The sequence below is a fragment of the Nicotiana attenuata genome, chromosome 6, assembly GCF_001879085.1.
Source record: "Nicotiana attenuata strain UT chromosome 6, NIATTr2, whole genome shotgun sequence".
NCBI classification, from domain to species: Eukaryota; Viridiplantae; Streptophyta; class Magnoliopsida; order Solanales; family Solanaceae; genus Nicotiana; species Nicotiana attenuata.
In genome coordinates, this window is record NC_031994.1 from 77,757,074 (window position 1) to 77,770,249 (window position 13,176).

A 13,176-nucleotide genomic window follows, 5' to 3' on the forward strand; every position below is an offset into this window, starting at 1 on the left:
AAAAGACTGTTTGAATATTTGAATCCAAGACGCTTGATTCCTTTTTCTTATTAAGATTAAGACAAAAGTGATCAATATTTCTTTATGCTTGTTCCTGAAGTATAAAACGGTCCATTTGTTCCTGAATAGCTTCTTTCAAAAGGGCTTCTGCTTCCTCGGTAAATGTCTTGGTAGAAGATATGATTTCTTGGAACTGAGGTTTATTAGTTTTTAAGTAAGTACGTAGCTCAACAAGAAATTTCCTTACCTGTCCAACTTCTAATGAATCAAGATAGCCGTTTGTTCTGGTATAAATAGTCATTATCTGCTCTTCTACCGTGAGAGGAGCTGCTTGGGATTGTTTAAGCAATTCACGTAATCGTTGACCTCTTGCCAATTGATTCTGAGTAGCTTTATCGAGATCAGAAGCAAATTGTGCAAAGGCTTCTAATTCTGCGAATTGTGCTAGTTCTAATTTTAATTTACCAGCTACTTGTTTCATGGCTTTTATTTGAGCTGCGGACCCCACTCTGGAAACGGAGATACCCACATTAATAGCAGGTCTGATTCCAGAATTGAATAGGTCGGCGGATAAAAAGATTTGTCCATCAGTAATGGAAATTACATTAGTAGGAATATAAGCCGAAACATCTCCCGATTGGGTTTCAACTATTGGTAAGGCGGTCATACTTCCTTCACCTAAACTAGAACTTAATTTAGCGGCTCTTTCAAAAAGGCGTGAATGCAAATAAAAAACATCTCCTGGATAAGCTTCACGACATCTTCGTAATAGAAGAGACATTTGGCGATAAGCTTGCGCTTGTTTGGAGGGATCATCATAAATGATTAAAGTGTGTCGTTCACGATACATAAAATATTCAGCCAGAGCTGCTCCTGTATAAGGAGCAAGGTATTGTAATGTAGCAGGGAAATCTGCCGTTTCGGCTACCACAATAGTGTATTCCATCGCTCCCATTTCCTGTAAAGTAGTTACGACCCGGGCCACAGAAGATGCTTTTTGCCCAATAGCTACATAATCACATATTACATTTTGACCTTGTTGATTGAGGATCGTATCTGTGGCTACTGCTGTTTTACCGGTCTGTCTATCGCCAATAATTAATTCTCGCTGACCACGTCCTATAGGGATCATCGAATCAATAGCAATAAGCCCGGTTTGAAGAGGCTCATATACGGAACGGCGCGAAATAATACCCGGGGCGGCAGATTCAATTAATCGAAATTCAGAAGCTGAAATTTCACCTCTACCATCAATAGGTTTAGCCAGGGCATTTATAACACGACCCAAATAAGCCTCACTCACGGGTATCTGAGCAATTCTTATTTACTTGAATGCTACTTCAGGTACATGCGATGAAATGATCAAAAGAGCTGTATTTGCTAGAGAATTGGGTGTTCCGATCGTAATGCATGACTACACGAGGGAATTCACCACAAATACTAGCTTGGCTCATTATTGCCGAGATAATGGTCTACTTCCTCACATCCACCGTGCAATGCATGCGGTTATTGATAGACAGAAGAATCATGGTATCCACTTCCGGGTATTAGCAAAAGCGTTACGTATGTCTGGTGGAGATCACATTCGCTCCGGTACCGTAGTAGGTAAACTTGAAGGTGAAAGAGACATAACTTTGGGCTTTGTTGATTTACTGCGTGATGATTTTGTTGAACAAGATCGAAGTCGCGGTATTTATTTCACTCAAGATTGGGTCTCTTTACCAGGTGTTCTACCCGTGGCTTCAGGAGGTATTCACGTTTGGCATATGCCTGCTCTGACCGAGATCTTTGGGGATGATTTCGTACTACAGTTCGGTGGAGGAACTTTAGGACATCCTTGGGGTAATGCGCCAGGTGTCGTAGCTAATCGAGTAGCTCTAGAAGCATGTGTACAAGCTCGTAATGAAGGACGTGATCTCGCCCAGGAAGGTAATGAAATTATTCGCGAGGCTTGCAAATGGAGCCCGGAACTAGCTGCTTCTTGTGAAGTATGGAAAGAGATCGTATTTAATTTTGCATCAGTGGACGTTTTGGATAAGTAAAAACAGTAGACATTAGCAGATAAATTAGCAGGAAATAAAGAAGGTCTTTTCTAATTTACAAAAATGGCTCCTTATGCCCTATCTTAACTGGAAATGATAGTTTTTAAGTGTGACTGCACTTCTATTAATACATGTGACTGCTCTCCAATTTGTTATCTCAATGAGATGCTACTAACTCATCTACAAGTGCTTTTAGAAATAGAGTGATGCTTTTATTGCTAAGTTTTTCTCTTGAATTCTCCTTACCAAGGGATGTGAGCTATAATATCTTGATTAGAACAATCGCTCCAATTCAACATTATTATCATATATTCGTAATAAAATCTCTTAAATACTTCCAAAAATTGCAAAATATGCCGTATGCGATGATTCTATTTTATCCTCTACCCAAGAAATTGAATTCATCACGTTGTTTGAGCTCTGTAGCTCGGAGAGTTTCTATTTTTTTCTTGACATACAATGGCAATTATATGCTATGTATTAGCTCTTTGATTTGTGAGTTTGAAAGATCTCAATGAAGAAACTATTGGAGATTTCGTTAACCCGCACTCTAATAGTGTAATATCACACCTTAAACTTAGTGTGAATGTTATTTGCATTAAGAGAATTTAGCTTTGATCTAGGTTATGAAATTAGGGGTTTTGTGGTGGCATTTGTTAATTAATAGTCTTAATGACAGTAAGCTGCAGTATATGTGCAATATTTCTTGATATATGTCACCAATATGAAGAACAAAGTGTGTTTCGAATACATTTATCTCGATATTAAGTTTCTTCTCTCTGTCAAACAGAAAATATAATCTGTTAAAATCACATATGTGGCATCAGGTAGCAAACTTGCAAGAAAATTGATTTTGGGTGTCAAAGAAATTTAATTTTTGAGACGTAACTAAGGGGCGGTTTATAATTTTTTTTTCTTTTTTATCAGGAGCATCAGTTTCACCTCACTAACATTGTTAGCTAAAATGTTTATGTAATTTGACTGCTGTGTACAGGATGCAATCTGGGAACTAAATGATGCAGTCCTTGGTGTGAACAAGCATGTCCATATTATGTAGCCTTTCTTGGTGGACGCAGGCGTTACTGTCCACTTGCATTTATATTTGACATGACGCCTCATATGATCGTGTAGTTTTTCAGATGATCTGCATGTATTATTCATATAAGGTGCCTTTCATTTTTTATCTCGAAACTGACAAAAAACTGCCATAGTTTTAGGATTTCATTAACTTCCTTTTGTGCGAAGTTGTTTAGCCATTACTCAACCATATATATGTATTTATTTGATTAGCAACCGCGTTGACTTATTTGATTTTATGAATGAAACAATTCCAAGATTTTTTACACTGCATATGTTCATTGATCATGTTTCCATTCTTTGCGCTCTGACAGTTAGCGAGAGTTACGATGGTAGGGACTATCTGTAAATGGTAAAATATGCTATGTTAAATCGTGCATGGAAAATATATAATATAATTTAGTATAATTTTCAAGAATATATAATGTATATTATAAAATTACCTTTATTTAAATAATTATATTTATATTACATGCATGAAATATATATTTTACAACCTTTATTTTCTTTCATTCTGCATTGTGTAAATAATTTTTTAATTTTTTGTTGTTAATACTAAAATTATTATTACTAACAAATTATTCTAATTAATTTTTTTACTATGCTCATTATTTTGTTATTCCAGCATTATATATGCTTAAATACTTTTTATTTTTTAATTTATAAATAAAATTTATATTCTATAGGTAACTTCATAATGTAAATTAAAAAAGAAAAAATTATAATATTAAAAAGTTTTAAAAAAATAAAAAGAAGATAAATGTTTATAATTTAGAGGGTAAAATAGGTATTTGGCAGTCCAAAATTTGGAAAAACTAGTTGAGTGACCTTCTGAGTGCAACATGCTTAGTTCAGTGACTTTGTTGTTACAAACAAAAGAAAAGTGACTTTAGGAAATAGTTTGGGATAGTTGAGTGACCATTTGAGTAATGGACTCGAATTTAACGGTGTTATGTTTGTGAATCTTATTCATATATTTTTTTAACACTAAAATGCAAGTGGTTGTCAAGCGGTAAACTCATGTAATTAGAACCGCGTAGGACGACTTCAATATTTTGCAAAGCTTTAAGACATTAATATGCATGAATGGCTAGCTTTTCCAACAAAGCGCGCAACTTCTCCTCCTCTATTTGTTCCCTCGCCTTTCCCTGGAGTTCTAGGCATTAATAAAGTTCTTTGCCCACAAGCATAAAAAGAGTACAAGATTAATGTCACTAAAATTAAGGAACGACAAATAAGCAAGAAGCATACTCAATGCAGAAGCACCTGATATCTTCCATTGCAATGTCAGATTCACCTTGCGACCTACGGGTTCACGTGAACCTAGTAGCTTTTATCCAAACAGTGTAAATGTGTTCAAAAAATTTACTAAATATCTATAAATGTTTGAATGTGAACCCACTTACTATTGAAAATTTACTCGAGGTTGTTGCAGGAACCCATAAAAATTAAATTCCGGATCCGCCTATGTTCCATTGTCTTCAGTGCATCAATTACATTGCAGTAGGAGAGTCTTTTATATGAATCTCATATTACACAAAGTATTTAAGAACTTCTGGAATCTACTAAGAAAAACAAAACTTGAAATGTAGAAATAAACCTTTGCCACATCTCACATGACCTTATCTGCTTAAATCTTATTAGTCAAATATTTAACGCATAATAGACCAAGATTGCACAATTTACCAAGAAGAGAAAATAATAAAAACAGAGGGGGAAAAAAAAGAAGGAAAAAAGAATAAGCGTCTTAAAGACAAAGTATTACCTAATCCATCTCTACTCCGTTTATCCACACAAATATTAATATATCCTCATGTTCAAATATATACTCATATCAGCAAAGTAGATACAATATTTGGAGAAAAAAAAGTTCCTCTCAACGGTAACTTCAACTACAAAAACGTGACTTCACACGACCTCTGTGGAACCATCTCCGGCCGGTCAACCGGCGCGTATCACTCAGCCAAAAGACCCACCTACAGATATAAGGCCACCGGTGGCTATACCACCTGACCCAAAAACTTCATACTCCACCGCTGTCGCTGGAACATCTAGCTCTTGCAATACAACCAACACCAACACCGTTGTGGCAAGGCAAACGACCAACAACGGCAAACCGGCAGTTATTTTTAAAGCTTCCGAATACTATGGGTTATTGGAGGAGAATTGCAAATGGACTCTGGTCGGAAAATTCACAATGGGCAGACCCAAAATTGAAACTATTAGGACAAAATTCATTGAGCAAATTCCTCTGAAAGGAAAGGTAAGAATTGGGGCTTATGATTATAGACATGTTTTCATTGAATTTAACAATGAAGCAGACTTCAACACTGGCTACTTCCAACAATTCATGAGAATTTCTGGAGCTCTAATGCGGATGTTCAAATGGTCCCTCGACTTCGATCCAAACGAAGAAACATCCTTGCCTCTATTTGGGTATTATTACCAGAACTATCTTCCCATATGTTTAAATGGGATTACTTAAGACAAGTATTAGAACAAATTGGCACTCCAATGAAGGAGGACATTGCTATCGTTGCAAGAACCAGACCACACATAGCTAAAGTGAGGGTTGAAGTGGATTTGATGAAATCTCTCCCAGACTCTGTCTTCGTAGGTAATGAAGGTGATACAACAGGCCTGAAGGGCAGAGATAAAAAATTAGAATACGAGGGTGTTCCAGCATTCTGTAAAACATGTAAACTGCAGGGACATGATTTCGGAAGGTACAAGGTCGAGGCAAGAAAGAGAGAACATGCTAGAACTAACAGAGACAATGAAAAGGCTGAGAAAAATGAAGATCAAGCAAGGAATAACAACTCTTGAAATGCAGGAATTAAGGCTGATATTGTGGGGGCACAAACACGCAATGAGAACCAAAAGGACGATGGATTCACACAAGTTAGAAAAGAGAGGAACAAGAAAAAGAAGGCCTTTCAGGCAGAGAGCTCAAATACCAACAACAATGAAGCCAAACAAACTGATATGAAACAATTACAATCGCCACATGACCAGACAACTCCACAAAACAGAAACATTCAAGAGAAAGAACCTGCAAAAGACAATCTGGTAGGAAAAAATGATGGAACTACTACTATCCAGGGAAAAGGAGCTAATCCAAACAAGAATAACAGTAGAAACAAGAAAAAGAAAACAAAAAAGGCAGACTACCCAATGTCTGAAAGTTGAAAACAGACTTTGGATCAAACAAAAGTCAAGGCAAATAGAAGAGAAAATCATAGAAGATGTACAAAAGGAAGGAAAAATCAGCATGGAGAACAGAATAAAAGAGAATACTACAGGCAAAGACAAAGAGATTGAGGCTCAACAGGAAGAAAAAACAAAAGAGCACGAAAGTAGTAGTGCTAGCTCAAACAATCAGATTTTGTCTCCAGTCACTGCGGATACGGCTTGCATTCAAAATAAAGGAGGCAAAATTATTATTGATCTGGGAACACTTGAACATACTCCAGGGGAGTTGGACAACCAACATGGCCCAGATATAGACAACAACTCAATCTATGAATGCTTTACGTGTTTTCTTGCTTTTAGTTATTATTTATATTCATTACTCACTGCGTTGGAGTACTCACTTTACTCCCTGCACCCTGTGTGCAGATTCAGGCGTAGCTGGTTCTGCTCCGGAGTGTTGATTTCCTCCGGTTCCAGGCGGGCTTTTTCGGAGATTACGAGGTAGTTGTTGGCGTCCGCAGCCCCGTGTCTCTACTCTTCTATAATTTTTGTTTCCTACAAACACTTGTAGTAGTTTATGACTTTAGCAGACGGTACTGTGACTCGTAGATGCTCTTGACTTGTGACACCCCAGTTAAGGGTGTGTTGGGTTGGATTTCCGCATTATTCTTGATATTTCCGCTAGTTAGAATTATTAAATCATGTTTAGACTATTTTGTGTTGTTTAACTGCTTTAAAAGATGAATTGGATTAAACTGGCTGGCCTTGTGTTTACGAGAGGCGCCATCACGATCGGGTTCGGGGCTCAGTTATGCAGTTCCCAATAGAAGTATATTAGTGAAATATGTTATTTTCAGTAACCTATAAATTATGGCTCGGTTATTATTCCATAATATTGATTTCTTCATTGTTGTTGCATACTTTTCAATCTTGCAGGCTTTAATAAAGAATGCCTCTCTTAGCTTGGTTGAGATGAATACTCCAGTTTCTCATTTCAATCAGAATCGGGCTACTTTGGAAGGAGTACTTTTGAATTTTTTGTTTCAGTGTTGCAACAGTTCTTCTGACATAATAGTTTATTATTTTTTTCTACGGTAATTCTAATTTCTACCATCTACATTTTGTATCAGGAGGTGTTGCTGCAAAGCCATATGTTTTCTTGGGTAACATATGAGTTAAAAACAGCAGGATTAGAAAGTGAGATTTTTGTAGTAGCTATGTAGTCTTCTTTTTCTCTTTCGAGTAACATCTCACTAATAGCTCCGTAGTCTTCCATTTGTTTGCACAAGCTCATCCCTTTGGATACATAGTCACTACACTCACTACAAACTATAGTATGCTGATGGAGTCGAGACAACTCCAAAAATAACCTGGAACAAAAGGCGAAGATCCAACATCTACATGTTCTATATTTCATATTACCACAGAACATGAAAATCCATTGATCAAGATTTTTATTCATAGGAAATATGAAGCTAATCAGAAAACTTGAAGGTAGAAATATTACTGCAAAGCCTGAATAGCATAGAGCTCTTAGGAGTGAAGTAATAGGCTTACTAAGATTAATTTTAGGCCGACATAGCTTGAAAATAAAGGCAAAATTATTGCGAAGGAAAGGATCAGTCAATTTGCCTTCGAAATTCAACAAATATTATCAATATTCCTGTAAGAACGTTCAAATAAAGTCAATCCAATTCCAGAATCATTATTGCCTAAAACCTGGACATTAACAGTAAATTGTCCATTCAAATTGTTTATATTCCTTTAACAATGGCTTCTACTTTTCATGCATTTTCCTTTCATAGAGGAGCACAAGAATCATTTAGTTTTTCCAAGCATATCATCAAACACCTTAATTACATCAACTGTTGGATTGTGCACCAACAAATATAAACAAAGAACGAAAAAGATGTAAATAAGGAATAACAGACATCCCAGAAAAATGAGAAGTGAGAGACTATCGCATAATGAGAAACTTGAGAATGGAATGCTTGGTATTTACCATCCTTGACCGAGTTCATTCTAAAACAGAACTGAAATATATTTGTTCACTTTCCCTTTTGCCAGGGTTAAATAAAAGCATTATCCTGCACTTCATCGAATAAGTTAAAGATGACAAAGCAGTAAACCTATATGACACTAGCTATAGAGAAAATCAAAGGAAAAAAAGCCTAGAAATAGAGGGGTAAATAGAATGTCAGTGAATAAAAATAAAGAAGGGTAGCTTGGTTGAAGAGTAAAAGGGATCCAATGCGGGTAAAAGGGTTGATTCACCTGTATTTTCATAATTGAATGGTGTTTATTTGTTTTCTGAAGGTATACAAGTGGTAATATAAGTCTTCTCATAGTTAAATGATATTTTGGAATGTAAGAGGTTGGCTACCAAGTTGGGTTCTATAGCAAGTTACTCATAGCTGATGGTTAGGATGTGCTTGTGTGCTTGAAAATATAAACAATTCCTTTGCATTTGGGTATTGTATTTATAACAGTTAACTGTGGTTGGACAATGTTTCCAGAGCCATACACTATTCTTATGTCCTCTTCCACACATATTGTACAGAAAGTGCCATATTATGCCCATATTGTATTTTTATTGTTATGGTTATCCATGTTTAATTCATTATGGAGCACTATTAATCCGTTGAGAAATGAGAGATAGAAGATGCTTTGATGGTGGCAAAACTTTACTTCAACATCTTACATGCGCCGAGAGCTCATCATTTTTACCCCCTTCTTTTCTTTCTCCCCCGCTAATCTTTTTCTGCTTCTTCCTTTTTTGGTTCCAAAACCAGGCAGCAGTAGTGAACAATAAAGAAAATCAATAGATTTTGTTAAAATTTTCTGTTAATCCTTTGTCTCACATTAACTTCCTCTCTCCTTTTTGTATCCATCTCAAACTGGAAGACAAATAGAGAAAAGAGAAAGACCATCAAAAAATTAACGCAGCTCGACTTCTTTTCTCTTAATGATTTCACCATTCATGTCCTTCTTTGACATAGCTTCACCAGCTCTTTTGTTGCCTTGACGGAATTTTAGTAGGTGGACCGTCGACTCTTTGACCTGGGGTATGGATTTATGGATTTTGTTAGAAGTGAAAGATGGAATGAAATTATAGTAGTTCATGGCTGATTGAGGCAGTCACGTGATGTTGGGATTACGGTGCTAAAATGTGTAGAAGAAATAGTGAAAGAAGAAAAATAAGAAAAGAAATTTTGATAAATTAGTTTTAAAAAAAGGGACCCACAGATGATACATGTAAAATAATAAATGGTCTTAGCTTTTGGTGTGTTCTTCCTGTCAGGCAATTGAGTTACACGCTCTGACGAAGAGGTTTATTTATACTCAACTGATTGAATTGATGTGCTAAAATGGGAAAATCCAAAGTTTATATATCGGCTTTAAAATCGTGTACAAGTTTAAGGGGCCACGAGGCCATTTAGCCTTTAATCTGGGTTCATGAAGTAATGATATGAGAATAACAATAATATTTATATGTATGTTGTAATTTAAAATCTGCATTGTGTAAGTATGTATGCTATGTGTATGGCTATAGACAAAAAAGAGGGAATAATTTTTATTTAGATATTTATGAATTAAATACCATACTGAATACCGACGATAACTTAAAGCAATTGATGGTTCATGAGTTCTCCAACTGTGAGAAGGAACCTCTATATAACATCAAGATCATGAATTTTGGAAAAATTCTTTATTTTGTGAGACAGGTTAGCAAAATTTTTGGGATTGTCCTTTGAGAAGTATAGAGCTTATTCCATTACATCCTGCACACAAATTCACAACTTTCAAATAGAGTTCAAGATTTTTGAAGTTAGCATCACAAATATCACCCTTTAAGAGAAAGTCTTACATTTTACGCATTTATAAGGCATCATGTAATCTGTTCATATGTATAGCCAAAATTGCAGTATTTGACTGACATGTAGAGTATAAAAGATTGATATTGTAATCTTTTTTATTCCTTCTCTCATCTTATGTTTGATCAATGTAAGAACTCAAATATTTGAGTGATCCAAGTATCCAACTTTCGTGGGTGAGACAACCCTTTGAATTATAAGATAGACAATAATATATTTATCAATAATGAAACAATTAAAAAAACGACTTCAAGAAGCATTGTAGTAAAGTGAGAAGCAGGCAAGGTACCACAATTGGGGCAAGTGTCGGGTATGGGTTCCCGAGAATCAGTAACTTCTATCTACCACAATTGTTTTTTAAAGCTAGCTATGACAAAGAATTTTGCAAAACTCTATAAGAAATGCTCTTTTTTAAAACCTTGAAAGGTTTTTAGGTGATAATTGGAAATTATATGTTTTTTGATCTGTTAATCGAACCATATCATAAATCACTGGAATAACCCAGTAGCATACAACAATGATATTACCCGCGTTATTATAGCCCATTTCTGTAAATTTATTTTTTTCTAGGACGGTGGCTGACACTACTTTACGTTCGATCTTACTTGTCTGCCATGGCTAATAGGTAAATACCGGTGAGAACAAGAACATATAGACAAGATGTTCTGCATGTTTCCACCCTCAAAGTCTCTACCAAGAAACGACATCGTTGGAGGCTTTCTTTCTGTTTGCAACATTGACTCATGAATGAGAAATCTCAGTAGGTAGCTCTTTGGTCAGGTTGCTATTTTTAAGTTTCTTTCTTGATAATTCTAATTGCTGTTTTATGTGTTTGATGTTGTTGTCCAGGTTATAACTTTTAGGTAATGGCTGCAGTTGAGTTACTTTAATAGGATGGTTTTCCTGATTTAATAGATTTGACCTTAGCCAATTGCTAAACTACTTAGGAGCTTACTAAAATTGTAGTCTATAATTCAGGTTCTTCGTATTTTGTTCTAGAAATTGGTAGGTTGAATCCTCGATTTTATTCTCAGAAAAGTCTTTGATAATTTCAGTATTTTTTTAATTTTGTATTTGTGTTCTTTATAGGTTCTTGTGCTTATGTTATCTGCCGTCTGAGTCTAGAAGCTTTTTTAGGCAACTGGAATCAAAAAATTCTGTTGATGGAGATGGTCAATTTCCTTGAAAAAAGGGTACATGTGTCTTACATATATTGTGTTTGTGCACAGGGGCACCCGTGTTTTCTACTAGAAAAACTGGAAAAAAATACAATTTTTCTGAATAATATTTAATCTACTTGATTTAAAATATATCAGTTAATGTGTGTTTTTGTTGTGATTTGTGATTCTAATATATCAATGGATATTACTCTATGGTGTTGTTAATATGTTGTGATTCTTTGGGTTGGTTCCAGTTGTTGATAAGAGACTTTTATCTAACGTTAAATAGTTATTGGATTATGATATATTAGTGGACATTTGGGGTGGATGCACATTGTGTCAAACTGTGTATGTATGTATATGAATGTATACATAATATGCAATAACAGAATACTTATACAAACATTATAAATGACACTGCAACACAAATAGCTCTATATCTTGCTGGTTAAGCGCCTACTATTCAGAGTTTAGTCTAGAGTTCAACCTTGGTCATGAATTGCGCTTTAAAAAAAATTTGGTCAAAGTGAAATTTTTAATTTCAGCCAAATGTAGGTTGTTTACAAACTAGCTCTATTTGACTCTAGAGACTAGCTCTCAAAAATAGCCTCTGAACAACAACTGAGAAAACAACCTAGCTAGTGAGGCTTTAATTTCAGCCAAATGTAGGTTGTGAGAGTGAGGCTTGAACCACAAATCCTTACCAAGTGAGGATAATCCAAAGCATGTCAACTTTCTTATCAAAAAATACAAAGCAATCAACTTACAATTCGTCTCTATAATAAACTTCTTTTTCTTTTTTTATTTGCATAACTTAGACAATTAGTTTATTGATAGTTGATACTTGATACAACCTTGAACACGATTATTGTCACGACCCCAACCCCAGTCGTGATGGCGCCCAACACAACGCTAGGCAAGCCTGACCAACTACCAACCTCAACCAATTCCTTATAAAATTCATTACCAGCTAACATAGTTTAAGTATCAGTTTAGCATAATAAACGTTTGAAACAGTAAATTAAATATGCGAAAGTCAAAGATAATACCACTACATAGCCCACCGATCCGGTGTCACAAGTCAAGAGCCTCTATCACAAGTCTGAACAACCTAATACAGAAATGTTCTAGGAATATGGAAAATAATAAGATAGAAGGAGAAATCGGGTCTGTGGATTCCATGCAGCTATCTCGATAACTCCGGCAACTGCTGATCAACGGGAAAGCTCTCACTCAGCCTCTGGAACACCTGGATCTGCACGCAAGGTGCAGGGAGTAATGTGAGTACTCCGACCCAGTGAGTAATAATTATAAATAATGGCTGAAAGCATGAAAACACGTAAGGGCACAAAGCAATTCTATATCAAGCAGTAAAATCACTTAAAGCAGTAAACCAGTGAAGAAGTCGAATGAAATCTCTTTAAATCAAGTAAAAACAGGTAATTTAACAGGTAAATGACAAGTAAAATTCGCTCCTCGGGCACAGTATTACTCACTTAGTACACACTCTCAGCACTCGACTCATAACTCTCACAATAACAGAAAATCAGAATAACCGCTGCAGCGTGCAGCCCGATTCGTACATCGCTGCGGTGCGCAGCCCAATCCATATAGATAGTCGACTACGCTCACTGGGGCTGTGCAGATTCCGGAGGGGCTCCTACAGCCCAAGCGCTATGTTGCTGCGGCGCGCAGCCCGATCCATAACATATATAATATCCTCACCGTGGGGTTCTCAACCCCTCTCAGTCATTAACCTCACAGCCCCTCGGGCACAATAATAGAAGATAGGGATCTCAGCCCACACATTCCTCTCATTTAGAAATAAAA

The 13,176-nt window shown here is 36.0% G+C and overlaps 1 long non-coding RNA gene across 1 annotated transcript; it reads left to right on the top strand.

Annotated features, from left to right (window-relative positions):
* Positions 1,599-12,512, top strand: LOC109227278. Its single transcript, XR_002068250.1, has 3 exons — positions 1,599-2,085; positions 8,737-8,739; positions 12,501-12,512. It is a non-coding gene; the product is annotated as an uncharacterized LOC109227278 (long non-coding RNA).